At 45.1% G+C, this 26,053-nt stretch overlaps 1 long non-coding RNA gene across 1 annotated transcript; it reads right to left on the reverse strand.

Annotated features, from left to right (window-relative positions):
* Positions 1-1,649: 1,649 nt before the first annotated feature.
* Positions 1,650-24,080, reverse strand: LOC147367417 (uncharacterized). The gene is made up of 2 exons (XR_015170074.1): positions 20,551-24,080; positions 1,650-5,228 (listed from the first exon to the last, which is right to left on the reverse strand). It is a non-coding gene; the product is annotated as an uncharacterized LOC147367417 (long non-coding RNA).
* Between the last annotated feature and the right edge of the window lie 1,973 nt (positions 24,081-26,053).

Raw genomic sequence — 26,053 nt, forward strand, 5'->3', positions numbered from 1 at the left:
CCTTTTCCAGTCCTGTGGCCACTGCTGAGTTCTCCAAATTTGTTGGCATATTGAGTGCAGCACTTTCACAGCATTATCTTTCAGGATTTGAAATAGCTCAACTGGAATTCCATCATCTCCACTAGTTTCGTTCATAGTGGTGCTTTCTAAGGCCCACTTGACTTCACATTCCAGGATGTCTGGCTCTAGGTGAGTTATCACACCATCGTTATTATCTTGGACATGAAGATCTTTTTTGTACAATTCTTCTGTGTATTTTTGCCACCTCTTCTTAATATCCTCTGCTTCTGTTAGGTCCATACAATTTCTGTCCTTTATCGAGCCCATCTGTGCATGAAATGTTCCCTTGGTATCTCTAATTTTCTTGAAGAGATCTCTAGTCTTTCCCATTCTGTTGTTTTTCTCTATTTCTTTGCATTGATCGCTGAGGAAGGCTTTCTTATCTCTCCTTGCTATTCTTTGGAATTCTGCATTCAGATGCTTATCTTTCCTTTTCTCCTTTGCTTTTCGCTTCTCTTCTTTTCACAGCTATTTGTAAGGCCTCCCCAGACAGCCATTGTGCTTTTTTGCATTTCCTTTCCATGGGGATGGTCTTGATCCCTGTCTCCTGTACAGTGTCACGAACCTCCGTTCATAGTTCATCAGGCACGGTATCTATCAGATCTAGTCCCTTAAATCTATTTCTCACTTCCACTGTACAATCATAAGGGATTTGATTTAGGTCATACCGGAATAGTCTAGTGGTTTTCCCTACTTTCTTCAACTTAAGTCTGAATTTGGCAATAAGGAGTTCATGATCTGAGCCACAGTCGCCTCCTGGTCTTGTTTTTGCTGACTGTATAGAGCTTCTCCATCTTTGGCTGCAAAGAATATAATCAATCTGATTTCAGTGTTGACCATCTGGTGATGTCCATGTGTAGAGTCTTCTCTTGTGTTGTTGGAAGAGGGTGTTTGCTATGACCAGTGCATTCTCTTGGCAAAACTCTATTAGCCTTTGCCCTGCTTCATTCCGTATTCCAAGGCCAAATTTGCCTGTTACCCCAGTTGTTTCTTGACTTCCTACTTTTGCATTCCAGTCCCCTATAATGAAAAGGACATCTTTTTTGGGTGTTAGTTCTAAAAGGTCTTGTAGGTCTTCATAGAACCATTCAACTTCAGCTTCTTCAGCGTTACTCAAGTTAATTTTGTTTTTAAGTCTTCTATGTCACCATTTTCCTATGAGATGTGACCAAGACAGAGGAGTTAAGGTTTCTAAATTCAATGTGATATTTGTGATTCTCCTTGTTATTTGGGTGATTTTTACTTTAAATAAGTTGATATCATACTACTCATGATCTAAGTATCTGTGATTGTTATTTCCTCCCATATAAAAAGTAAATACAAAAAATGTATTTTTTTAGTCATCTCCTTTGTTCCATTTACAGTTTTCACCTTGAATTCTACTTTGTATGACATTGGATTTATCACTTCTGCTTTCTTCCTTCCTTCCACCCTTCCGTGAATAACCACAAGTCCACACTGTGTGCCAAGTACCCTTCTAGGTGCTGAAGACAGACTAGACAAGAAATTAAACCAAATCTTTACTTCCTGGAACTTATATTCTAGTGTGGGAGAAAGTAAAACAAGATAAATATGAAAAACATGATCTATTTTTTCCAATTTTTAATGTTTTATTTAAAATTTTTTTCATGATTTATTAACATCTTGTTCGTTGAGAAAATGGTTATTTTGTTAAAGAAACTTTTTCTTCTGTTTTTCCTGTTTTAATTTTGCTAAATTTACATATAATGCTGCAATAAGCAGCCTTAAATATCTATGCTTACATACTGTTATTTTATTCTTAGAGATATATTGACAGAATAAGGTTATTGGGTAAATGGGTGTATGGGTATATGCCTATATAATTATTATTAAAATACATACGATATGGTCTAATGCTTTAAGTCCTTTCTATTTAAAGGGTTGCTCACAGATTCAAAGACACAAGATGGGAACAGGTTAGAAACATGAGGATCCACCTTGAACCAATGGAGTGTGTATCTTTGTTGTTGGTACCGAATCCAAGCTTGCTCTGCTTGCCCCATGCCAAGCCAGTAAGACAGGAGACAGGTGTTGAGGCAAAGAATAGTGACTTCATTCGGAAAGCTGGCAAAGAAGATGGTAGACTAGTGTCTCAAAATCACCTTGGGGTCTGGATGCCAGTTTCTTTATATAGAAGTGGTGGGGAGGTAGGAAATAAAGTAAAAAGACCATTAACCTTGCAAATATCTCCGGAATGATCAGCTTCAGCGAGGGGATGTGTTGATTTCTTCTGTCCTGTGGCCATTCACAGCTGAACTGGGTCAGGATGTCTCCCGAACCCAAGGCACTGAGATTTAAATTCAGGCAGAGGGGCAGGGTTCCCCAAGGCAGGCCATTATGTATACAGACCTATCCTTCTGAAGAACAAAAGCAAGGGGAAGCAAAGTAAAACAGATAGATTCTTCCCTGTAACATTGTAACAAGTTTTCCAGGTGGATCCACGGGCACATTCGTGTTTGAGGAGCACTGCTTAGATCCTGCTAAACGCTAGGGAGGAAAGTAGACAAAGGGGAAGGGGGCCCTTGCCGGGAAGGGGGCCTTGGAGTACAGGCCGTGAGCTCCGATAGATACCGGGAGGAAGAAGCTGCCGCAAACGGTAAGGCAGAGTGAGCGGGTGAAAGAGGCTGCGCAAGACGACCGAATTATTCTCGCTGGGCCCCGATCCCAGGCCTTTTGTTTTAGCTGAGCCCGGTTGCGCGGTTTCCGAGCGCGGCGCTGTAAGATCTCCGCGCGCTGGGATGTTAAGGAGCGTCGTGCGCTGCGCTAACTCGGGGGCACTGGCGAGTGAAGCTCTCCTGCCTAGGGTTTCTGCCGCTCCATCACAGCTCCCAAGACTTTTTAAAATACAGTTTCCCGCCCCCACCTTACATCAGCCAGGCTAGCAGCGGAAGAAATCCCAAGGCAAACCTTAGAGTCTACCCTTTTCTCTCCACTTCTACCTAAACGTTTGTCCCGCCCTCAGCTCCTCCTCGCATCCCTGCTCTCATCCCCCTGTTTTTCCACGCCTGCACCCTCGAAACTCTTAAGAGAGAAATCCAGGCAAGTGGCTCTCAAACGGGGCCGGCCTAGCACATCACTCGTGCTTCCAGCGGTCTCTGGTTTCTAGGCAAGAGGACGTGGAGTCCGGGTTGGGTCCACGTCTGACCCAGCCGGGCTCCGCCACCCAGCCTGGGACCTTGTGGGCAGTGACTTGATTTCCCCACGCGGTACTTTCCCCGGCTTTGAGAAGGAGACAACACCCGCCTCCCCGGGTTGTTCTGAGGTTCGAGAGAGCATTTGAAGGAAAGCATTTTTGTTAAGTGACAGAGTGCTAAATACACGGGGCTAATTTCAGCTCGCTGATCTTGGCTGAAGGATGGACTTCTTTACTCCTTCCGCCCCCGCCAACCACCCCAGCCACCTTCCTGTTTCTTCTGCACTTGGCAGTGCCCTCTCGCCCGGTTATTGCACACGCCGTGCATCTCCAGCCTCTGGTCTCCTCGGAGAGGGCAGGCCGGGTAAGGAGGAGAGGACTGATTGGCTGGGCGGGAGGTGGGACGAGCAGTGACGCTCCTAGCCGGGGAGACTGCGCCGCCGGGCGCGCGGGGCGCCGGGGGCGGGGCGGAAAGAGAGCCAAACGGAGAAGGGCGGGGTGGGGGGATAGGGGGGACAGGGACAGGATGGAGAAGAGGCGAGACAGGGGAGAGGGAAGAGGAGAGCAGGGTGGGGGTGGGACTGGGTGGAGGGTGGAGGAGAGGAGGGGAACCAGGTGGGGAGGGGAGAGAGTGACGGGGTGGGCGGGAAGGGGAGGGAAGGAGGGGCGGGGTGCGAAGAGGGAGGAGGGCCTAGGTGGGGAGGGGGCACGGGGATGGGGGGCGCCTTCCTGGGGCCGTGGCGGAGACCTGATCCCGGCCTCTCCCACCCCTGTCCAGGCGAGGACGGTGTCCCTGGTGAATCATCACTGGTCCAGGAGAGGAGGAGACGGAGCCTGAGCTGCTGGGGGAGGGGGCTCGGGGAGGGAGGGGCCCGCGGGGGGCGCCAGGTCGGGGTCGGGTTTGCAGTCATCCGCACAGTCTTGGCTCCGCGCACAGCTGCGCCGCCGGGAGGTTTCCGGTCACAGCACGTCTCTGGGCTTTTGGGTTCTTCCCTGGCCAGCCGTTCTCACAGCCGCCGCCCTTTCCTCCCTTGGCTGCTGCCCCAAGCGGGAGGGGAGGGAGGTCGTGTCCCCGGCGCTGGCTGGCTGGCCGAGGGGTGGGCGCTCTTAGTGACCCGCAGCGGGACCTCCCGGTGTATTGGTGCGGTTTGTGGGCTGTATAACTGGAGTATAAGGTAACCAGGAGGACCCAGGAGAAGGGTAGCTGTAGGTTTTTGTCTTTTTGTTTTGACCTTGCCTGGGCTTCTGGGATCTTAATTTCCTGACCAGGGATTGAACCTGAGCCCCTTGCTTTGGAAATTCCAAGTCTTAACCCCTTGGACCACCAGGGAAGTCTCCTGTAGAGGGTTTTGAAGGGGGTGTGACCTCATGGTTTGTGAGTCTCAGGGGGGAGAAGGTTGGGGCCCTGAAAAATGCAGGATATCTGGCCAGTGGAGATGTGGGCTCCCCAGGCCGAGGAAGCAAGGTCAGATGGGGGCACGGGCCTGCTGGGGTCCAGGACCGGAGGAGCGGGAGGCGCGCTGGAAAGGCCCCGCCCATCCAGAGCCTCCAACGTGACCCGCTGGTAGCCTTTCTGAGCCTCCATGTCCTCATCTGTAGGTGGGACAGCAGCTCACTGTTTTGAAAATTTATGATGTACCTAAAAGTAGAGCTGTTCCCAGCCTGGCGCTACTTGATAACTTAGTCCTTTTCCCTCCTGGAAGGGGAAGAAAGTGAACTTATGAGGCTTTGCCGGACACTTGACAAACACAGCTAAGAGCCAAATAGAGTTCAACAGAATAGGTATCTAAGAGTCAAACAGAAGAGACACCTGGCCTGAACTGCCATCTTTGCTTCTCCAACTGGCTTTTTTGTTTTAAACTAAAGGACTTGTCCCCTTCTCCCCCACCATCTTAGTTCCCCAACCAGGGACTGAAGCTGTGTCTCCTGCAGTGGAAGCACAGAGTCTTACCCACTGGACCACCAGGGAAGTCCGTCATCTGCTTCTCAGATGCACATCCCTTAGAACTGTGGTCTTGTTGCAGAAAAAGGGAAAAAAAAAAAAGGAATGAATTTCTCTTTTTCCTCTCGTGAGAACAAAGTAGATAAAGAGAACAGTGAGGAGACCTGAACATTCCTAGTTTTTTACTTTAACTGCTCCTAACTCTGCATGTCTATAACCAAGTTTGCTTTTGTACCTCCTAACTCTGCATGAGCTACACTTGGCATCTGTTTTCCTTTGCTGCTGCTGCTGCTAAGTCGCTTCAGTCATGTCCGACTCTGTGCAACCCCATAGACGGCAGCCCACCAGGCTCCCCTGTCCCTGGGATTCTCCAGGCAAGAACACTGGAGTGGGTTACCATTTCCTTCTCTGGCACATAAAAGTGAAAAGTGAAAGTGAAGTCGTTCAGTCGTGTGACTTTTAGTGACCCCATGGACTGCAGCCTACCAGGCTCCTCCGTCCATGGGATTTTCCAGGCGAGAGTACTGGAGTGGGTTGCCATTGCCTTCTCCCCTATTTTCCTTTGACTCTATGATAAATACAACCTGTACTTGGTGTTTAGCCTCACAACACCCTTCCCCTTGTAGTTAAATATCTGAAAGAAGGCCACAGAACTACCAGACTGGGTTACTGACGCCAGCCTGAGTGTCTTTGAAACAGTGCAAGAAGAAGAAAATCGAGATCCTACTACCTTTGATCCTCATCACAGATTCCTGACTGTGAGCCCTCATATAAGCCCCTAGTCTCCTCATGGAGGGGGAAGGCACAGTTCTTGAGGCATAAGCCTACTGTGTTCCCCTCTTTGCCAGCTGAGAATTAAAGCCACCTTTCTATTTCCTCCAAACTCTTTGTATTTTTTATTTGACTTCGGTGGGCAGAGAAGGCCAAGATTTTGGCCAGCAACAGTCTCAACTTGTTTAGTCTTTGTTAGGGATTGTCATGTAGCACAGCAGAGGGAGTTTGCTGGTACCGATTGCGTTAGAATGGATAGACACACAGACACACACATCTGGTGGCTTTATCTCTCTCACAGGTATATAGAACCATCTGGATTATCTTCAGCCAGAATGCCTTGATTTGCCATCTGTGCCGGGGTCAGGATTCAACATAACAGGGTCTGAGAGGTGGGATCCCAGAACTGTCACTGATGAGCCCTGGGTGAAACTTGTGGCACCAGCAGGTCCCGTGTCTATGATAAAGCACAGGGCAGAGTACCTGCCTAAAGTCCCACAGATTGTGGGTGGGGCTTCATGGAATTGTGACCTCATTGAGTCATGGAGGGGTTGGGAATGCCCTGGCAAGATGCTTCCGTGACTCAGTTTCTCCACCTGTATCCCAGGAGGGAGGATCCTTCCTGTTTAGTTTCCCTGAGGGTAGGTGCAGCCTTTAAATAGCTCCTCCCACGTCCAGACAGTAATGGGTGGGACGGTCATTTTTGTGGCACGGGAGTGGGTGCAGCCTCCCAATGAGATCAGGGCCCTGGCACAGCTGAAGCAACACAGAAGAGCCTGGCAGGCAGGGTGGCACCCCCAAAGGGAGGGGAAGGGGAAGGTGCAGGGGTGTGGTGGACTTGGCAGAGAGAGATGTCATGACACTGGGGCTCCCTAAAGGCAGGGCAGGCTTCGTGAATGCCTGGACAATGGTCAGGGCAGGTGAAATTTGCCTTTGTGGGACCAGGATTTAGGAAGCAGCTTGAGTGATGGAACAGTCAGGCTAAACCACAGAATGTGGCCATATGCAAATAAGCGTGCACCCTCTCTCCTAAGAGTGGTAGTCACCCAGCTCCACCTTTGTTTCCTTCTCCAGATGGGCCCTGGGCTTCCCTGGTGGCTCATACAGTAAAGAATCTGCCTGCCGTGCAGAAGACCCAGGTTCAATCCCTGGGTTGGGAAGATCCCCTGGAGAAGGGAATGGCAACCCACTCCAGTAATTCTTGCTTGGGGAATCCCATGGACAGAGGAGCCTGGCAGACTACAATCCATGGGGTCGCAAGGACACGACTAAGTGACTGACACACACCAGGTGGGCCCTGCTTTGATGACAGGCTTCTTCATGGAGGTCCATCTTCCTGCATAGATTTACATAATGGGAGGTTGAGCAGGCTTTGCTTGAGCACTTCTCTGTGCTTTTTTTGTTTTGTTTTGTTTTGTGGAATGAGTAGTCTCATGGTACCTAATTAAGGGTTATTCAACAATTAAATGAGATAATGCTTATAAAGCACCTGGCCCAGGGTAAGCACGGAAAAGGTTAGCTATTAATGTTGTTATTATTTCATGGGAAGGGAGGTAGTGAGTGGTTCCTCAGATGTCTCAGAGGAAAGAATTTCTCGGAGCAGCCTCGGCTATGCCTCCCACTGAGTATCTTGTGACTGACCCAGAGGCCTCAGGCAGCTGAGCCTCCCGTGGGACAGCAAGCAGAGGCAAAGGTGACAAATTAAAGCAGGAGGAGTGTTTTCTCATTCTTGGATGGGATCCAAAGAGATCAGTTTCTTAACTGACTCGGCATCCTGGCATTAGAATGCCGTGAGTGGCACCCACAGGACAAGTGATACAAGTCTGTCTGAGTTGGCATGCAGTTTGGGATTAACTCACTCCATTCATTTGGCTGTCAGTGTCACATACATTTAATAAATGCTTGTTATGTGTCAGACACTGTTTCAGGCAATGGTATGTAACCATTAAAATGCAATTAATTAAAAATATATTTAAAATTTTAAAATGCAATTAATGAGAGACTAAGATATCTATATACCCCTGTTCATAGCAGCATTATCCACGGTAGCCAAAAGATGGAAGCAGCCCAAGTGTACACTGATGGATGAATGGAGAAGCAAAACGTGGTATATATATACACAAAAGAATACTATTCAGCCTTAAAAAGAGGGAAACGTTGTCACATCTTCAACACGGATGAACTTGAAGACATTACACTAAGTGAAATGAGCCAGTGACGAAAGGAAATGTATGATTCATTTGAGGTACCTAGGGTAGTCAATTTCATAGAGACAGAAAGCAGAATATTGGTTTCCATGGGGCTGGAAGGAGTGGGGAGAAATGAGGAATTAGTTTTTAATGGTACAGAGTTTCAGTCTGGGATGATGACAAAAGTTCTGGAGGTGGATGGTGGTGATTGTAAAACAACGTGAATGTATTTAATGCCTACTGAACTATTTACTTAAAAACAGTTAAAATGGTAAATCTTCACTCAGTCAGTTGCTTCAAATGTGTCTGACTCTTTGTGACCTTATGGATGGTAACCCACCAGCCTCATCTGTCCATGGAATTCTTCAGGCAAGAATACTGGAGTGGGTTGCCATTCCTTTCCCCAGGGGACCTTGCTGACCCAGGGATTGAACCTGGTCTCCTGCATTGCAGGCAGATTCTTTACTGTCTGAGCCAACAGGGAAGCCCCAGTCAGTCAGTGGTTGCCTGCAAATGAGAGAAGGTTTGGAGAGGGCAGGAGGAAGGACAATAGAGGACAACAAAGAAATCTGAAAGGCTGATAGATAAATTTGTTATCTTGATTGTGGTGATTCTTTCATAGGTGTGTACATGTCAGAGCTAATCAAATCACATACTTAAATATGTGCTGTCTATTGCATGCCAACTATACATTAATAAAACTGGTAAAGCCAGTTTTTAAAAAATTGTAATGCACACAAGAATGCAATAAAGGGCAGGAAGATGAAAATCACAGGGTTGTGTGGGGCACAGGGTAGTGCCAAAGGACAAATACCTGTTGTCAGGCAAAGCGTGGGATTGTGGATGATGTTTCACACTCATGGGTGCAAAGACTACAGGCAGGAAGGAGCCTGGACTGAGATTCTGTGTGGCTGGAACTCAGGCCATAGGGGGCAGTAGAGAGACATAAGGCAAGAGAGCATAGCAGAGAACCAACTATGACTGTAGATTTTATCCCAGAGTCAGTGGAGAATGAATGACCAGAGGCAAGCAGGTTATCATAGGTGCCATTTAGAAAGATGCTCTGGCTGCAACCTGGGAAATGAGCTGGGGAGGAAGCAGAGTGCAGGCAGGAATCCAGGTATTAGGTAAGCAGGGGTGAGGACATTTGACTGCTGGGGAGTTACCCAAGTCAAGAGCTATTCGGCTATATCACTTCTCATCAACTTTTCAACACCATGGAGAGTTAAGAAACTTTATCTCAGCTTTACGGAAGAGGAAACAGAGTCTGGAAGCAGTTAAGTAATTTGGTTATGGTCACACCGCACCTGAGAATGAGATCTGGGGTTTCCAGTCTGTTGGGTTCTGATTCCAAAGTCCATAATACTCACAAGCTTCTCTCTAAGTTAGATAAAAGACCTCTGGAATGACTCTCCCCTCTCCCACTTCCTGATTTTCTCACCCTCACTGTGGTTTGTTCCATGAATGTCTTCCCTTGGGAGGAGGCAGGGAGCCATGGGGACATGAAACAAAGGATGTGACGTCCTCTGGGCAGTCAGAAAAGGAAGACTTCCTGGAGGAAGCAACATTGTAGTTAGCCCCGAAGAATTTGAAGGTGAAGGAAGGGCTAGTAAATGAACAAGCTGGGGGAGTGGGGCATGAGGAGGAGAAGATGTTCTAGAATGGAGGGAAGAACAAGTGGGAATTAACTACAGCATTGCTGAAGCTGGAATAACTGTGCAGAATGCCTGAGTGGTGGTGTGAGATGCAGAGAGAGGCACATTGATAGATTTTTAGCTCTGTGTATAGCAACTTAGAGAATGGAGCGGGTGGGAGGGAGACCAATAGGGAGGGCCCTGTTGATTTGATGGTGAGAGCCTGCTCACCAGGCATCTGCTTCTTCTGGTTACCATGGAAACATTAGACTGCAGACCCAGAAGCCTCTAGTCAGCCTGCTTATTAAAGATGATGAGACTGAGTTCAAGGTGGGGAAGAGGTTTGTTTGCTAGCTTTCCTACTGGCAGTGTGGAAACTTTTTTAAAAAAATGTATGTTTAGTGATAAAATATACATAACATAAATGTATCATTTTAGTCATTTTAAGTATATGGTTCAGTGGTAGTACATACATCCATAATATGTTGCAACCATCACCATTTATCTTCAGAAATTTTTCATCATCCCCAACTGAAGCTCTGTACCCATTCTTTTCTTTTTTAATTAAAAAAAATTTTTATTTATTTGGCCGCACTGGGTCTTAGTTGCCGCATGCAGGATCTGGTTCCCTGACCAGGGATCAAACTTGCGACCCTTGCGTTGGGAGAGTGGAGTCTTAGCCGCTGGACCACCAGTTAAGTTCCTGTATCCATTCTTATAACTCTCATTTTCCCTTCCCACAGCTCCTGGTAACTAGTATTCTACTTTCTGTCTTTCTGAATTCTAGGTACCTCATGTAAGTGGAATCGTGCAATATTTGTCTTTTTGTGACTGGCTTATTTTACTTAGCGTAATGTCTTTAAAGTTTATCCTTATTGTAGCGTGTATCAGCTTTTCCTTCCTTTGTAAGGGTGAAGAGTATTTCATCCTGTGTCTACATCACACTTTGTTTATCCATCCATCTGTTGATGGATATTTGCATTGCTCCATCTTTTGACTATTATAATTAAGACTGCTATGAATGCAGGTGTGCTGGAAACCTCCTTTGTAGACATAGATTATTGGTATTGAGTGAAGAAGACAGACTTTTGCTGATGAGTTCTGAGTAAAAGAAGAGGAGAATAGGGGCTTCCCTGATGGTTCAGTGGCTAAGATGCCATGCTGTCAATGCAGGCGGCCTGGGTTCTATCCCTGGTCTGGGAACTAGATCCCACAAGCCGCAACTAAGAGTTCACATGCCACAGCTGAAGATCCCACGTGCCACACTAAACAAAGTGGTGTATAAACACAAGGGAATAATATTCAGCCTTAAGAGGAAATCTTGTCATGTGTTATAACATGGATGAAACTTGAGGATACAGTTAAGTGAAATAAGCCTTTTGCTATATGATTCCACTTAAATGAGGTACCTAGAGTGGTCAGATATAGATAGACGATAGAATGGGAGTTAACTGGAGTGGGGAGAGGGGAGCAAAGGGGAGTTGTTTAATGGCTACAGAGTTTCAGATTCACAGGCTGAAAAAATTCTGGAGACCCTTGTATCACAACAATGTGAATGTACTTCCCACTACCAAACCGTGTCCTTAAAGGTGGTTAAGATGATACATTTTATGTGCTTTTCACCACAATTAAAAAAAAATACCTGCTGGGTCAGTTGACTAGATCTGTCCTCTCCACCCTGGCTTTCAAGGCCCTCTCACCCGCTCTCTCTGTTGACCTCACCTGGGCATTCCCTGAGAATTCTTGTCTCCCGGCCTCTGCTCCCTCTGGCCAGAAGACAGATGCTCTCTTCTGCTTGCTCTGTTGATATCCTTCCTATGCTTTAAAACCCACGTCAAGTGCTCCATTATGCTCTTTCTGTGCACAGCACATGCTGCTGGTACTCTCCCTACAGCCCCAGTAGGGAGGTGTTTGCATGCATTCCTGCCTTAGCTCCCCTTGTGGTTGGTGTTCAGTCACTCAGTGTCCGACTCTTTGCAACCCCATGGACTGAAGCACGCCAGCCTCCCCTGTCCTTCACCATCTCTTAGAATTTGGTCAAACTCATGTTCACTGAGTCGGTGATGCCAACCAAACATCTCATCCTCTGACTAGGCTCAGTTCCTGAGGGTGGAGAGGGTGTTTATTCCTGCTCCCAGCACAGTGTGGTTCCACCAGCAGTAGATGGCTGCTGGTTTGGGGTGGGGGGTCTCCTTGTTTCCCCATGAGGCTGTTTGTTTGTTTCTTTTTTTTTTTTTTTTAACATTTCTTTTCTTTTAAAAAAAAATTATTTTATTTTTGGCTGTGGTGGGTCTTCACTGGTGCTTGGGCTTTTCTGCAGGTGCCGCGGGCAGGGGCTGCTCTCCAGTGGTGTGCGGTGGCTTCTCTTGTGGAGCACAGACTCTAGGGCATGCGGGCTTCAGAAGTTGCGGCTCCCAGGCTCTAGAGTACAGGCTCAATAGTTGTGGCTCACACGGTTTGGTTGCTCCGCAGCATGTGGCATCTTCCATACCAGGAACTGAATCTGTGTCTCCTGCCTTGACAGGTGGATTCTTTACCACTGAGCCACCAGGGAAGCCCTATGAGGCCATTTCTGACTCTATTTCTCTGTCTGTTCCAGCCTTGGGTGCTAATCTAATCCCTTTTCTGGTCCATGAGTTTTCAAAGAACAGAGCTTGGAGTTTATTCTTTGCAAGGCCCACAGTGCCTTGCCCAGTGCCTGGCTTGGAGGGGCTGTGTAAATGTTTGATGGTTACAAACATAGGCGAGGATGCCTAGCTGCTGGCTTTGTTGCCTCTGTCCCTGATGGGAAGCAGAGAAGGACCTCACTGAGCTCTTCTTTCTCCTGCCCTGTATGAATTATGAACTCTGGGTATTCGCTGTCCTGCTGCTCCAGCATTTCTTTGTTCTGGAACAAGTACAGCTGCCAAGACTGCAGAGAGAAGGGATGAGGGACTTTCTCAGCCATTGCAGATGATTGTCCTTGTTGCCTCTAGCACCACCAGCCAAAGTGCTTTTCATTAGACCAGACAGGTTGGCTCTAGGCTGGCTGGGCTTCCTGTCACCCATGGTCTCTGTGTAAAGTCTCAGCTGGATTTGGCAGAGTTGGCAATCCCAGGGGATGTGGCCAGCCCACTCTAGTTGATTTGTATGTTGGCATCCTGTCTGTGTGCCTGTCTGCAAGCCTGGCAGCTTCCCGTCCTGTCTGCCTTGTCCTCGGTTCATTGGCAGTGGAGGTGGTTCTGTCTACGACCTCACAGAAACCAGACTGCTTTGTACACCAAGCAGCAGTCTGAGTTAGGTCTGGGTTTATCTGGAGTAGTTAAGATGATCATTGTTTTGTTCATTGGAATGGAGATGAAGTGCTAAATGTAACAGTTAAAGGTCACATAAAGGTTGTATCCTTGTAAAAATCTTTCCTGTAAATTCACTAATTTACAAAATCCTGTGGACAGTCACTTGCTCTTATTTTTGTGTTGTGTGAGCCAAGGGGAAAGTGAGACGTACGATGTTCCAGCTGGGACATAATTTTCTGTTTCTAGGTGACGTCAGGAATTTCCTTTGAAAGGTTAGAGGTTGGACAGAATGCTGTGCATGCGTGCTCGGTTGCTTCAGTGTATCTGACTCTTTGCATCCCCAGGGATTGTAGCCCACCAGCCTCCTGTTTCTATGGGATTGTCCAGGCAAGGATACTGGAATGGGTTTCCATGCCCTCCTCCAGGAGATCTTCCCAATCCAGAAATAGAACCCGAGTCTCCTGCATTTCGGGTGGGTTCTTTAACCACTGAGCCACCAAGGAAGCCCCCATACAGGCTAGAGTTACCCTATTAATAAGCAGCCTTTTGAAAGCATCCCTAAGGTCCTCCTCTTTATTATTTTTTCTGTTTCCTCTGGTTCATTTACCATCATTCTTTTTTAACTTTTTCTTTTATACTGGAGTATGGCCAATTAACAATGTTGTGATAGTTTCAGATGGACAGCAAAGGGACTCAGCCACACATACAACATGTATCCATTCTCCCCCAAACTCCCTCCCATCCAGGCTGCCACATAACATTGAGCAGAGTTCCCTGTGCTGTACAGTAAGACCTAAGGTCCTCTTTAGAGAGGACATGCAACCGTTTCTTATTGTCCAATTTGTCAGCACCTTGATCTTGGTACTGAATCCTGATTCTCAGTTCCCACTTTGAGCTGAGACTTTTGTATTCATCACGTCTTTTTATTTCCTGTGTTTTCTGATGCTTTGACATCAATGCCTTTGCTGATCTTGGAGATACTGTCCCTTCCAAGTCTAGGCAATTCCTGCTGCTGCTGCTAAGTTGCTTCAATCATGTCCAGCTCTGTTCAACCCCATGGACTGTAGCCTGCTAGGCTCCTCTGTCCATGGGATTCTCCAGGCAAGAATACAGGAGTGGGTTGCCATTTCCTACTCCAGGGGATCTTCTCCACCCAGGGATGAAACCTGCATCTCATAAAGTCTTGCCTGCAAATGCTCCTTTCATAAGCAATCCAACCAACCCAGAGTCCATACCCCAACCACCTCCTTTATCTGTTTACACATTGTGGGCCACTGTCTGCCTGCCCTAATCACCCCAGGACCAGGTACTTGATAATGATAATTAATTGTAGTAGGAGATTTAAAAATTCACCTCTTTCAGATATTGAAAGTATCTGAAATAAACAAAAATCAAGTGGTGAGGACACAGAGGATTTGAATAAATGAAGACATTTCACAAATAACTATATGTAGAATTTTATACTCAATAAAGAAAAATTATTCTTTTTAAACATTATTTTTACACACTTAAAGTGAAAGTCACCCAATCGTGTCTCTTTGCGACCCCATGGACTATACACTCCATGGAATTCTCCAGGCCAGAATACTGGAGTGGGTAGCTGTTCCCTTCTTCAGGTCATCTTCCCAACCCAAGGATAGAACTCTGGTCTCCCTCATTGCAGTCAGATTCTTTACCAGCTGAGCCACCAGGGAACCCAAGGATACTGGAGTAGGTAGCCTATCTTTTCTCCAGGGGATCTTCCTGACCTAGGAATCAAATTGGGATCTACTGCATTGCAGGCGGATTCTGCCAGCTGAGCTACTAGGGAAGTGCTTACGTACATAAGGTACATGAATAAAAATTAGCTACCAAGTCTCACACACACACAAAATCTCTATTTCAAAAATGTGGGGTGGCCACAATAATAAAAATGACTGCAAAAGAAACTATAAAATGAAATTCATAAGGTAATTTAGGAAAGAATCAAAAGCTTCTGTTGGTGATTACCTCTGGGGAAGAGTTAGAACTAGGTCTGGGAATTTTTACATATAGCCTCATGTAGGAAATATTTGCTTGAATTTTTTACTATTCTGTGTAATTTTGAAGTGTCTAAAGTAACAATATGGAAAATAACAAATGAATAAGATATACAAGGAGTAAGATCTTCCTTCTTTCAATTTAAAAAACACTGAAAAAAATAAGTTATTTAGAAATGCAGTCACCAAGATCATCATATACTAAAATCCATGGATGAATGCAAAGCTGTAGCCAGAGTACATGTATAGACTCGAATGCACATATTAGAAAATAGTAAACAGAACATAAGTGAACTAAATATTTAACTGAAAAGGACTTTTGAAAAGTCCCCCAAAACCAAAAGAAAGGCTAATCTAAATAAAAGTTTCAAATGTTAAAGAGAAAATTCTCTGCAGTTACTAAAAATATCTCCTATAAACATCTTAGAGAATCCATTGAAACCTCATAATCCAATAGATAAAAATATACAAGCAACTCCTGCAGCTCAATTCCAGAAAAATAAACGACCCAATCAAAAAATGGGCCAAAGAACTAAATAGACTTTTCTCCAAAGAAGACATACAGATGGCTAACAAACACATGAAAAGATGCTTAACATCATTCAGTATCAGAGAAATGCAAATCAAAACCACAATGAGGTACCATTTCACGCCAGTCAGAATGGCTGCTATCCAAAACTCTACAAGCAATAAATGCTGCAGAGGGTGTGGAGAAAAGGGAACCCTCTTACACTGTTGGTGGGAATGCAAACTAGTACAGCCACTATGGAGAACAGTGTGAGATTCCTTAAAAAAACTGTAAACAGAACTGCCTTATGACCCAGCAATCCCACTGCTGGGCATACACACCGAGGAAACCAGAATTAAAAGAGACACGTGTACCCCAGTGTTCATCGCAGCACTGTTTATAACAGCCAGGACATGGAAGCAACCTAGATGTCCATCAGCAGATGAATGGATAAGAAAGCTGTGGCACATATACACAATGGAGTGTTACTCAGCCGTTAAAAAGAATACATTTGAATCGGTTCTAATGAGGTGGATGAAACTGGAGCCTATTATATGGAGTGAAGTAAGCCAGAAAGAAAAACACCAATACAGTATACTAACGCATATATATGGAATTTAGAAAGATGGTAACGAATGTATGCAAGACAGCAAAAGAGACACAGATGTATAGAACAGTCTTTTGGACTCTGTGGGAGAGGGAGAGGGTTGGATAATTTGGGAGAATGGCATTGAAACATGTATAATATCATATATGAAATGAATCGCCAGTCCAAGTTCGATGCATGATACAGGATGCTCGGGGCTGGTGCACTGGGATGACCCAGAGGGATGGTACGAGGAGGGAGGAGGGAGGGGGGTTCGGGATGGGGAACATGGGTATACCTGTGGCAGATTCATGTTGATATATGGCAAAACCAATACAATATTGTAAAGTAACTAACCTCCAATTAAAATAAATAAATTTATATTAAAAAAATAAAACTGTGATATTTTTGTTCCTTATTTGGATAATATTTAGAATTTCCAGTGTTTGTAGGGATGTGGGAAATAGACACTCATATCCAGGGCTGGTAGGGATATAAGTTGTCCCATTTTGAGGACAATTCAGCAGAATCTGTCAGTTTCAAAAGGACTTACTTTTGGACTTCCTTGGTGGCTCAGTGGTGAAGAATCCACCTGCCAATGCATAAGACCTGGGTTTGATCCCTGATCCAGGAAAAGCCCAGATGCTGCTGAGCAGCTAAGCTCATGTGCCACAACTATTCAGCCTGTGCTCTAGACGCTGGGGCCCACAACTTCTGAGCCCATGTGCCACAACCACTGAAGCCCAAGTGCTTAAAGCCTGAGCTCCACAACAAAAGAAACCACTGCAATGAGAAGCCCGTGCACCTCAGCTAGATAATGGCCCCCATTTGCTGCAACTAGAAGAATAAAACCCTCATAGAAACCAAGACCCAGCACAGACAAAAATAAATAAATAAATAAAATTAAAAGACGCTTGTTCCTTGGAAGTAAAACTGTGACAAACCTAGACAGTGTTTTAAAAAGCAGAGAAATCATTTTGCCTACAAAGGTCCATCTAGTCAAAGCTACGGTTTTTCCAGTAGTCATGTATGCATGTAAGAGTTGGGACATAAAGAAGGCTGAGTGCTGAAGAACTGATGCTTTCAAATTGTGGTATTAAAGAAGGCTCTTGAGAGCTCTTAAGAGTCCCTTGGACTACTAGGAGATCAAATCAATCAATTCTAAAGGAAATCAATCCTGAATATTCATTGGAAGGACTGATGCTGAAGCTCCAATACTTTGGCCACCTGATGCGAAGAACTGACTCATCAGAAAAGACCCTGATGCTGGGAAAGATGGAAGACTGGAGGAGAAGGGGATGACAGAGGATGAGATGGTTGGATGGCATCACTGACTTGATGGGTATGAGTTTGAGCAAGCTCAGGGAGATGAAGGACAGGGAGGCCTGGTGTGCTACAGTTCATGGGGTCACAAAGAGTCGGACACAACAGAGCGACTGAACTAAACTGAAAATTATTTTTTAAAAGCACTTATCCTTTGACAAACAATTGCACTTGTTACTATCCTAGAACAATATTTTTGCATGTGCTCAAAGAAACTTGTACAAGGAGTTTGCTGCAGCATTATTTTGAAATCAGGGGAAATTTAAGAACAATCTAAATGTTCACCAGTGTGAAACCATAAAATATCATCTATTTATACTATGAGATATCACACACAATTTTTAAATATGATATGAAATGATTGACAGACAGCCTCTAAGACATACAATATTGTTCACTGAAAACATATACAGGGACTTCCCTGGTAGTCCAAGGCTGCCTTTCCAATGTAAGGGCCACAGGTTCAATCCCTGGTCAGGGAACTACATCCCATATGCTGTGTGAAGTGGCCAAAGGAAAAAAAAAAATCCACAAATGAGTTAAAAACACAAAACATACACAAACTTAAAAATTAGGTATTTTTTCAGAAATGCTGTTGATAAACCCCAAAGCAACTAACTGTCCAACTACCTCCTTGGTGCCATCTCCTTGGGTGGTTGGAACAGTTAAATATTTGCCTTTCTGTCTTCCGTTGCATCTACAGGTGGCATGGGACCCATTTGACAAGTGAAACATACATGGAAGCCTGTTGGTAGATTTCTGGAAATCTTTGCTTTCCTGATAAAAAGGTCGGATACAGCACTCCTCTCCTCTTCTTCCCATCTTGAACACAGAGGTGTGGCAGGTGGACTACTAGAAGGGTACAGGCACGTTGCAGCCATGAGGTCAAAAGCATGAATGAAAGCTCCAGAGAATCACCGACAGTAGTGCTGCCTAATGTCACCGGGCTTCTGGGAAGCTGACTATGGCTGACTGTGTCCAGAATTCTTGGTGGTTTAGTCGCTAAGTCGTGTCCAACTCTTGCGACCCCGAAGGCTGCAGCCCGCCAGGCTTCTCTGTCCATGGGGTTTCCCAGGCAAGAATACTGGAGTGGGTTGCCATTTCCTACTCCAGGGGATCTTCCCAACTAAGGGATTGAATCTGAGTCTCCTGCATTGTAGGCAGATTCTTTACCGATTGAGCCACCAGGGACTGTGAGTCAGATCAAACCCTTATTTGTTTAAGTCACTTTTAGCAAAGGTTTCTAGATGGATACATTTCCAGCTACCACAACTGCGTGTTGACGCATATACATCCAGAGAAGGTGCAGAAACTACCCAGGAGGAGTCTCACCAAATTGTCTATGGTTACCACTCCAGTATTCTTGCCTGGAGAATCCCATGGATGGAGAAGCCTGGCTGGCTACAGTCCATAGGGTCACAAAGAGTCAAACACAACCGAAGCAACTTAGGTCACACGCACGCACCACTTTAGATAGAATGGGATTCACAATGAATATTTTTGTAGTGTTTCAAATATTTTCGGTAAGGAAGTATTTATGTATCAGTTGTGTAATTAACAATTTAAAAATATATAATAAAGCCTTATATTGAAATTATGGGATTGTAGTCAGATAGAAAAGATGTCACTTATAGTTTCATCACAGAAATAAACATTGTCTACATATATTTGCTCTCTTTTTTTTCAACTAACATGTTTTATGTTTTAGCAATTTTAGAGTCACAGAAAAATCGAGCAGCTAGTACAGAAAGTTCTCATTTAATACTCCTCTCTCCTACAGTTTCTTCTGTTACTAATGTCTTTGTTGGTATTGTATATTTATAACAATTAATTAAACAATGCTGATAGACTACGATTAACTAAAGTTCCTTGTTTATATCAAGTTCCACTGTTAGTGTTGTGCAAGAAATTCTGTGGGTTTGGACAAAAATATAATGGTCTGTATCCACCACCGCAGTATTAAACAGACTAGTTTCAGTGCCTGAAAAATTGCCTGTGCTCCACATGTTCATCACTGTTTTCTCTCCTCCCATTTCCCCCACCCCCTACCACTGATGGCTCAATCCCTAGCAACTAGACATTTTACTGTCTTAATTATGCCTTTTCTAGAATGTCATATAGTTGGAATCATATGATATGAAATCTTTCAGGTTGGCTTCTTTCACTTAGTAATATGCACTTGAGTTTCCTCCAGGTCTTTTCATGGCTGAATAACTCATCTCTTTTTAGCACCAAATAACTTTCCATTGCCTGGATGTACTACAGTTTATTTATCCATTCACCCACTGCACAACATCTTGGTAGTTTCCAAGATCTGGCAATTGTGAATAAAGCTGCTATATATATATATATATATCCGTGTGCAGGTTTTTGTGTGTACACAAGTTTTAAATTCACTTGGGTATAAATACCAAGGAGCACCATTGCTGGACAGTATGGTAAGAGAATGTTTAATTTTGTAAGAAACTGCCAAACTGTCTCTCAAGTTGGCTGTACCATTCTGTATTCCCACCAGCAGTGAAAGAGAGTTCCTGCTGCTCTGTCAACATTTGCTATTGTCAGGTGTTTGGATGTTTGCCATTCTAATAGGTGTGTCCTGGTATGTCATTGTGGATTTAACTGACTAATGACATACGATGTTTTGCATCTGCTCACATGCTTATTTGCCATCTGTTGCTCTCTTTTCATAAAATATGTAACCCAGCTGACAGCTAGGTACTGCTGATCCCTCAAAGTCAAATAAGATTGATTAACCCCTTTATTCAATGCTCTGTGCAAATGCTAATCCCTCTTTGAGATAAATCTAGCCTAGATTAGACAAAGAAAGACTTATAGAAGTGGAGGAATTTATATGCTTAACACCAAATCCTGGTCCTCTTCCAGCAGTCCCCATCTCGGTCTCATCCTTCTGGGCAAGCCAGAGCTCTCATGGTTAGCTTTCATCACTCCTCTGCCTTATCCTCTTAGCCAAAATATTTTTTAAGTCCATCCAGTTCTCTCCACTGCCACCATCACCACCACCAAATACAATAAGAGCTTAGTTCAGGCTACCTTTAAAATTTTTATTTATTTATTTATATATTTACTTACTTATTTTTGGCTGTGATGTGTCTTTGTTGCTGCTTGGGCTTTTCCTAGTTGCAGCAAGCGGGGGCCACTCTCTGGTTGCGGTGGTGGCTTCTCATTGTGGTGGCTTCTTCTCATTGTGGTGGCTTCTCTTGTGGGACACAGGCTCTTGGCCCAGGAGCTTCAGTAGTTATGGCTCCCAGGCTTTAGAGCACAGGCTTAATAGTTGTGGTACACAGGCTAGTTGCTCTGCCACGTGTGGGATCCTCCCAGACCAGGGATCAAACCATGTCTCCTGCATTGGCAGGTGGATTCTTTACCACTACGCTACCAGGGAAGCCCCAGGCTACCTTTTTCCTCACCTAAATGACTGCAAATGGGACAAGAGCTAGAGGGACCTCTTCAACATATAGATCTCCTCACATTACCTTCCTGCTTCCAGAACAGATAAAACTCTAACTGGTTCCCTGCCACCACAGCCTTCCCTCCCCACTCCACTCACTGGCCATGCACTTTCCTCCACTTAGAATCCTTCTTCCTCACCTCGATTTCTGGGAACATCTACTCGGGATTCATCACTCTGCTCAAGCATCACTTGGCACAGAAACTGACTCCCTGAGCGGGACAGACCTCCCTCTTCTAACACAGGTTTTCTGTCGCATGGAACACCCGTCACAGGTGCAATGAGACAAAACTTGTGTGGTTTTCACACTGCCTGTTTCACCACCAGATGTAGACTCTGTGAGACTGGAGATTTTGCCTGCTGTTGCGCATCATTTTATCCAGTGCTTGATACACCGTCACCCTCCTAACAGGCACTTGATAAATATTTGTCAAGTGAATGAATGACTACATGAATGACTCCCCTATAGGATTCTGAATATAAGACTGACTGATCCTCCTGACTGCCTTTAAAAAAATTTTATTTATTTCTTTTAAATGAAACAAAGATGAATATTTTTAATGATAAAAGGGACAATTCACAAAGAAGATAGACATCATAAACCATTACACACCTAACAACAAAGAAACAAAGATACATAAAGCAAAAAAAAAAAAATCAGAGGAAATATAAGGGAAAAGAAAAACAACATTTCTCTGAGAATATTTTATCAAGTACAGAAAAAAATAAGAATAGGAGCATTTGAGTGACGTCATTAATAATTTAAATATAATAGATTTATATCTGACTGCCTTCTGAGGCTGGCATAATAACACAGACAGAAAATCGCCCGAAGGGCTTCCCTGGTGGCTCAGTGGTAGAGTCTGCGTGTCAATGCAGAAGACATAGGTTCAATCCCTGATCCAGGAAGATCCCACATGCTGAGGAGCAACTAAGCCCATGTGCCACAATATTGAGCCTGTGCTCCAGGGTGCGGGAATTGCAACTACTGAGTCTATGTGCCGCAACTACAGAAGCCCACGTGCCCTGGAGCCCGTGCTCTGCAACGAAGACCTAGCACAGCCATAAATGAATAAATAAAATTATTTTAAAACAATTGCCTGAAAATGCAAGTGACTCTAAAAAAGATGAATCTTATTAAGCTCAGCAATGGAGAATGGTTTTTAACTTTCTGGGAAAAGATCCAGTATAATAAAATAATGTTTCTTTCTCCCAGCATATGACTCTGTCTGAAATACTTGATGTCAGATTGTATTTTACATCATCACCGTTTCCTTAGAGTGTCAGGGAAGTTCTCAGTATTCCAGATGCTAAAATCTGGACGCATTTGTAAGATCTGGATTTCTGTACCCAACGTTAGACTAGCAGGAAGGAAGTTCCCGAGTTCGGCTTTGTCTGCCTCTTTTTGCATATGGATGATGTGGCCACGTGATAGGCGCAGATGGGGCCCCTCTGTTTCTCCCAGGATCTTGCAGCCTGTCTTATCAAGGCCAGGGTATTTATTAGGAGAAAGTCTGGACCGCAACCTCCTGTTGAGTCATCTGCCCAAAGATTTTGGGAGAATTCCACTGAGGGAGCCTTGAAAAATACTTCAGGTACCTTCAGTGCTTCCTTGTCTGAGATTCCACCCGCCCCCTGTCCTGCTGCCAAAAGGAGAGGGGTGACCCTAGGCCTTTGACTGTAGGGGAGACCTCTGATGAGTGTGGGTGAATGAGACCATCTTCCTGGAACAGGGGACTGGTGCAGAGACTCTTCTAGTTCCTTTTGAGCTTACCAGTTGGAAGCCTACGTGGAGTTGATGCTGGCATGACTATTTCTTTCCTGCACACAGAGAGGTAGGGCAAGCTGATGAGCAGAGAGAGGATCAAATGCAAGAGACAAGAGGCCATTTGGTCCCAGTTCTGGATCCAGGCCCTTAAGGGACCTGGGTGTGTTTCCCTCCTGATGTCCTGTGAGACAGCCCTGCATCCTGCCAATAGATTCTAATTTATGCTTGAGCATGTGCTGTATAAACAGACAGAGGTATGGTGAGGACCACCCATATATCAGGCTTCCCAGGAGGCACTGGTGGTAAAGAATCTGCCTGCCATGCAGGAGATGTAAGAGATGAGGGTTCGATCCCTGGGTCAGGAAGATCTGGAGGAGGGCATGGCAACCTACTCCAGTATTCTTGCCTAGAGAATCCCATGGACAGAGGAGCCTGGCAGGCTACAGTCCATAGGGCCACAAAGAGTCAGACACGACTGAAGAGACTTAGCACACGTACACATGTGCCTACATATCACCACATTTCTAAATTTCAAGTACCTTATGCAGCAGATGTTATAGAAGGAAACAGAGACTTAGATCAGGCAGTGTCCCTAGGTCTCACACCTAGTAGGTGGCATGGAAGCGGATAAGGAGATAGCATTAAAAGCAAAGGTGTCGCTGCTACATTTAAAATGGATAACCAACAAGGTCTACTGTGTAGCACAGGGAACTCTGCTCAATGTTATGCAGCAGCCTGGATTGGGGGGTGGGGTTGGGAGAGAATGGACACATGTATATGTGTGTCTGAGTCCATTTACTGTCCACCCGAAACTATCACAACATTGTTAATTGACTATACTCCAGTATAAAAGAAAAAGTTAAAAAAAATAAACAAAAAGGGGTCAACTCCAGTGGCTCCTGCCTTAACGACCCAACCAGAAGTGTCGGGGATGGCTGGGGTGGACATCGTCTCCCTGTCCAGAGAAGCAGCAGCATTTCTTTCTTGTCCTGGTTACACCCCATCACCATCCATCCACATGGCACAGTGCATCAAAGTCATTGCTCTGTGCAAAATACCTTCTCAGCCCCTCCACCTTGTCTCATTTCCTCTGCTGACATGACAGGGTGCAATTAACATTACAGCCTTTCAAGGCAAATGCCTGTTAAATCCATCACTCAGGCCAGGGGAGGTCTGTGCTTCATGTCGTTAAATGGCTGGCACGTTTCCCACAGGGATGCCTGGGGAAGCAGGGGCAAGAGGAGGAAAGAGGAAGATGTATGCTCTAGTTGTAGAGAAGCAGTCTTTCTGCTTCTTCTTTCTGATGACTTGTCTGCAGGTTCCTACCTCTGGCACTACATTCTTTCAGGATTGTGCTAGAAGTTGCCCTTCTCTAAGCATAGCCCAAGCATGGTTTCCATGGCAACATCTCCAAAGGAGGATGCTAGGATTCCAGGCTTTGTGGCCTTGGGTAAACAATGGGCTGGTTGCTTCTGAGAAGCCCAGAACCTTCTCTCCACCTTCTCTAAAGCCGTGTACAGCCCCGCCCACCAGATATACAGAAAGCAAGTGAAATGAAAAACTGAGTCAATTCAGCCTTCTGTTTGTAGGAAAAAATAAACCATGTGTGTGAGTTTAAAAAAATTGAGTGGTCAAACTCAGAAGTATAAGAAGTCCTAGGAGAGAATTCTAACAAGGAGATGCTGAAGTTCCTGCAGGGGGTTTGGGGGACTCTAGCTTCCCCTTGATACCTCGTCTATTCAGTCACTGTGTGAATAAGTAGTCTCTGCAATGCTGCCCTTTAATTAAGGACTCATCCATTCATTCATACATCCCACCATTTGTGATGCGCCTACCCCTGGTGGAGCCAGGTACTGCACCACCAGCTGGGGACACAAAGAATGCTAAAGGAACTTACAGCTTGTATGTTGTTGTTTAGTCGCTAAGTCGTGTCCAACTCTTTTGCGACCCCTTGGACCGTAGCCTGTCAGGCCTCTCTGTCCATAGGATTTCCCAGGCAGGAATAATGGAGTGAGTTGCTGTTGCCTTCTCCAGGGCATCTTCCCAACCCAGGGATTGAACCCGAGTCTCCTGCATTGCAGGTGGATTCTTTACCATCTGAGCAACCTGGGAAGACCATATTCATATTCTTTCCCATTATGGTTTATCAGAGGATATTGAATTTAGTTCTCTGTGCTATGGAGCAGGACCTTGTTTATCCATCCTGTATGTAATAGCTTGCATCTGCTAACCCTAAACCAGTGATCCATCCCTCTCCCCCCTGCTCTCCCCCTTGGCAACTATGAGTCTTCTCTATGTCTGTGAGTCTGTTTCTATTTTGTAGATAAGTTCATTTGTATCATATTTTAGATTCAACCTAAAAGTTGTATCATACGGCATTTGTCTTTCTCATTCTGACTTACTTCACTTAGTATGATAATCTCTAGGTCCATTCATGTTGCTGCAAATGACATTATTTCATTCTTTTTTATGGCTAAGCAATGTTCCATTATATATGTGCCATTCACATCTGGTAGAGATTGCCATAAGGTTAAATGAAATAATATTGCAAAGTTCTTGGCATAGTGTTTGTTATATGGAAAGAGTTAAATAAATATCAGTCTCTTCCTTTCTACTTTTTAGAATTCCACCCTCAACCCCCACCCTGCACCACTTACTGCCAACTGTTTGCCTGGCCTGCCACTGGAAACAGGTGCTATCTAAGAGCTAACATGGCTTGCCAAACTGTACTTTCTTTTTGACATTGACATTTTGACATTGAAGTCGCTCAGTCGTGTCCAACTCTGTGACCCCATGGACTGTAGCCTACCAGGCTCCTTCGTCCATGGAATTTTCCAGGCAAGAGTACTGGAATGGGTTGCCATGGACCCTAAGGCAGAGTGGTTTCCCCCAGCCTCTGGCTGGTCCCATGGGTAGACTGCTTTCTGCAGCTTAGAACTCACCACTTCCCACCCCCATTCCTCTCTGCTCTGTTTTGTTGTAAGAGGATAAGAAAGGCATGGAGTCCCTGTGAGGAAACTTGAAGAAATTAAGTAAGTGGGGAAAAGTTATGTTAAGAAGACAGGTCCAGGGTTTCTCCGGTGGCTCAGTGGTAAAAAAAAAATAGACCTGCAATGCAGGAGATGCAGGTTTGATCTCTGATCCGGCAAGATCCCACATACTGTGGGGCAGCTGAGTCCATGCACCACAACTACGGAGCCTCTGAGCTACAACCCAGGAGCTGCAACTTCTGAACCCATGTGATTCAACTACCGAAGCCTGTGAGCCCTAGCATCCATGCTCCACAACAAGAGCAGCCACTGCGATGAGATGCCCAGGCACTGCAACTAGAGAGCAGCCCCCACTTGCCACAACTA

Source organism: Bos grunniens, chromosome 8 (assembly GCF_055505025.1).
Source record: "Bos grunniens cultivar Pamir isolate PY7600 chromosome 8, Bosgru_T2T1.0, whole genome shotgun sequence".
In the NCBI taxonomy this organism is placed as follows: Eukaryota; Metazoa; Chordata; class Mammalia; order Artiodactyla; family Bovidae; genus Bos; species Bos grunniens.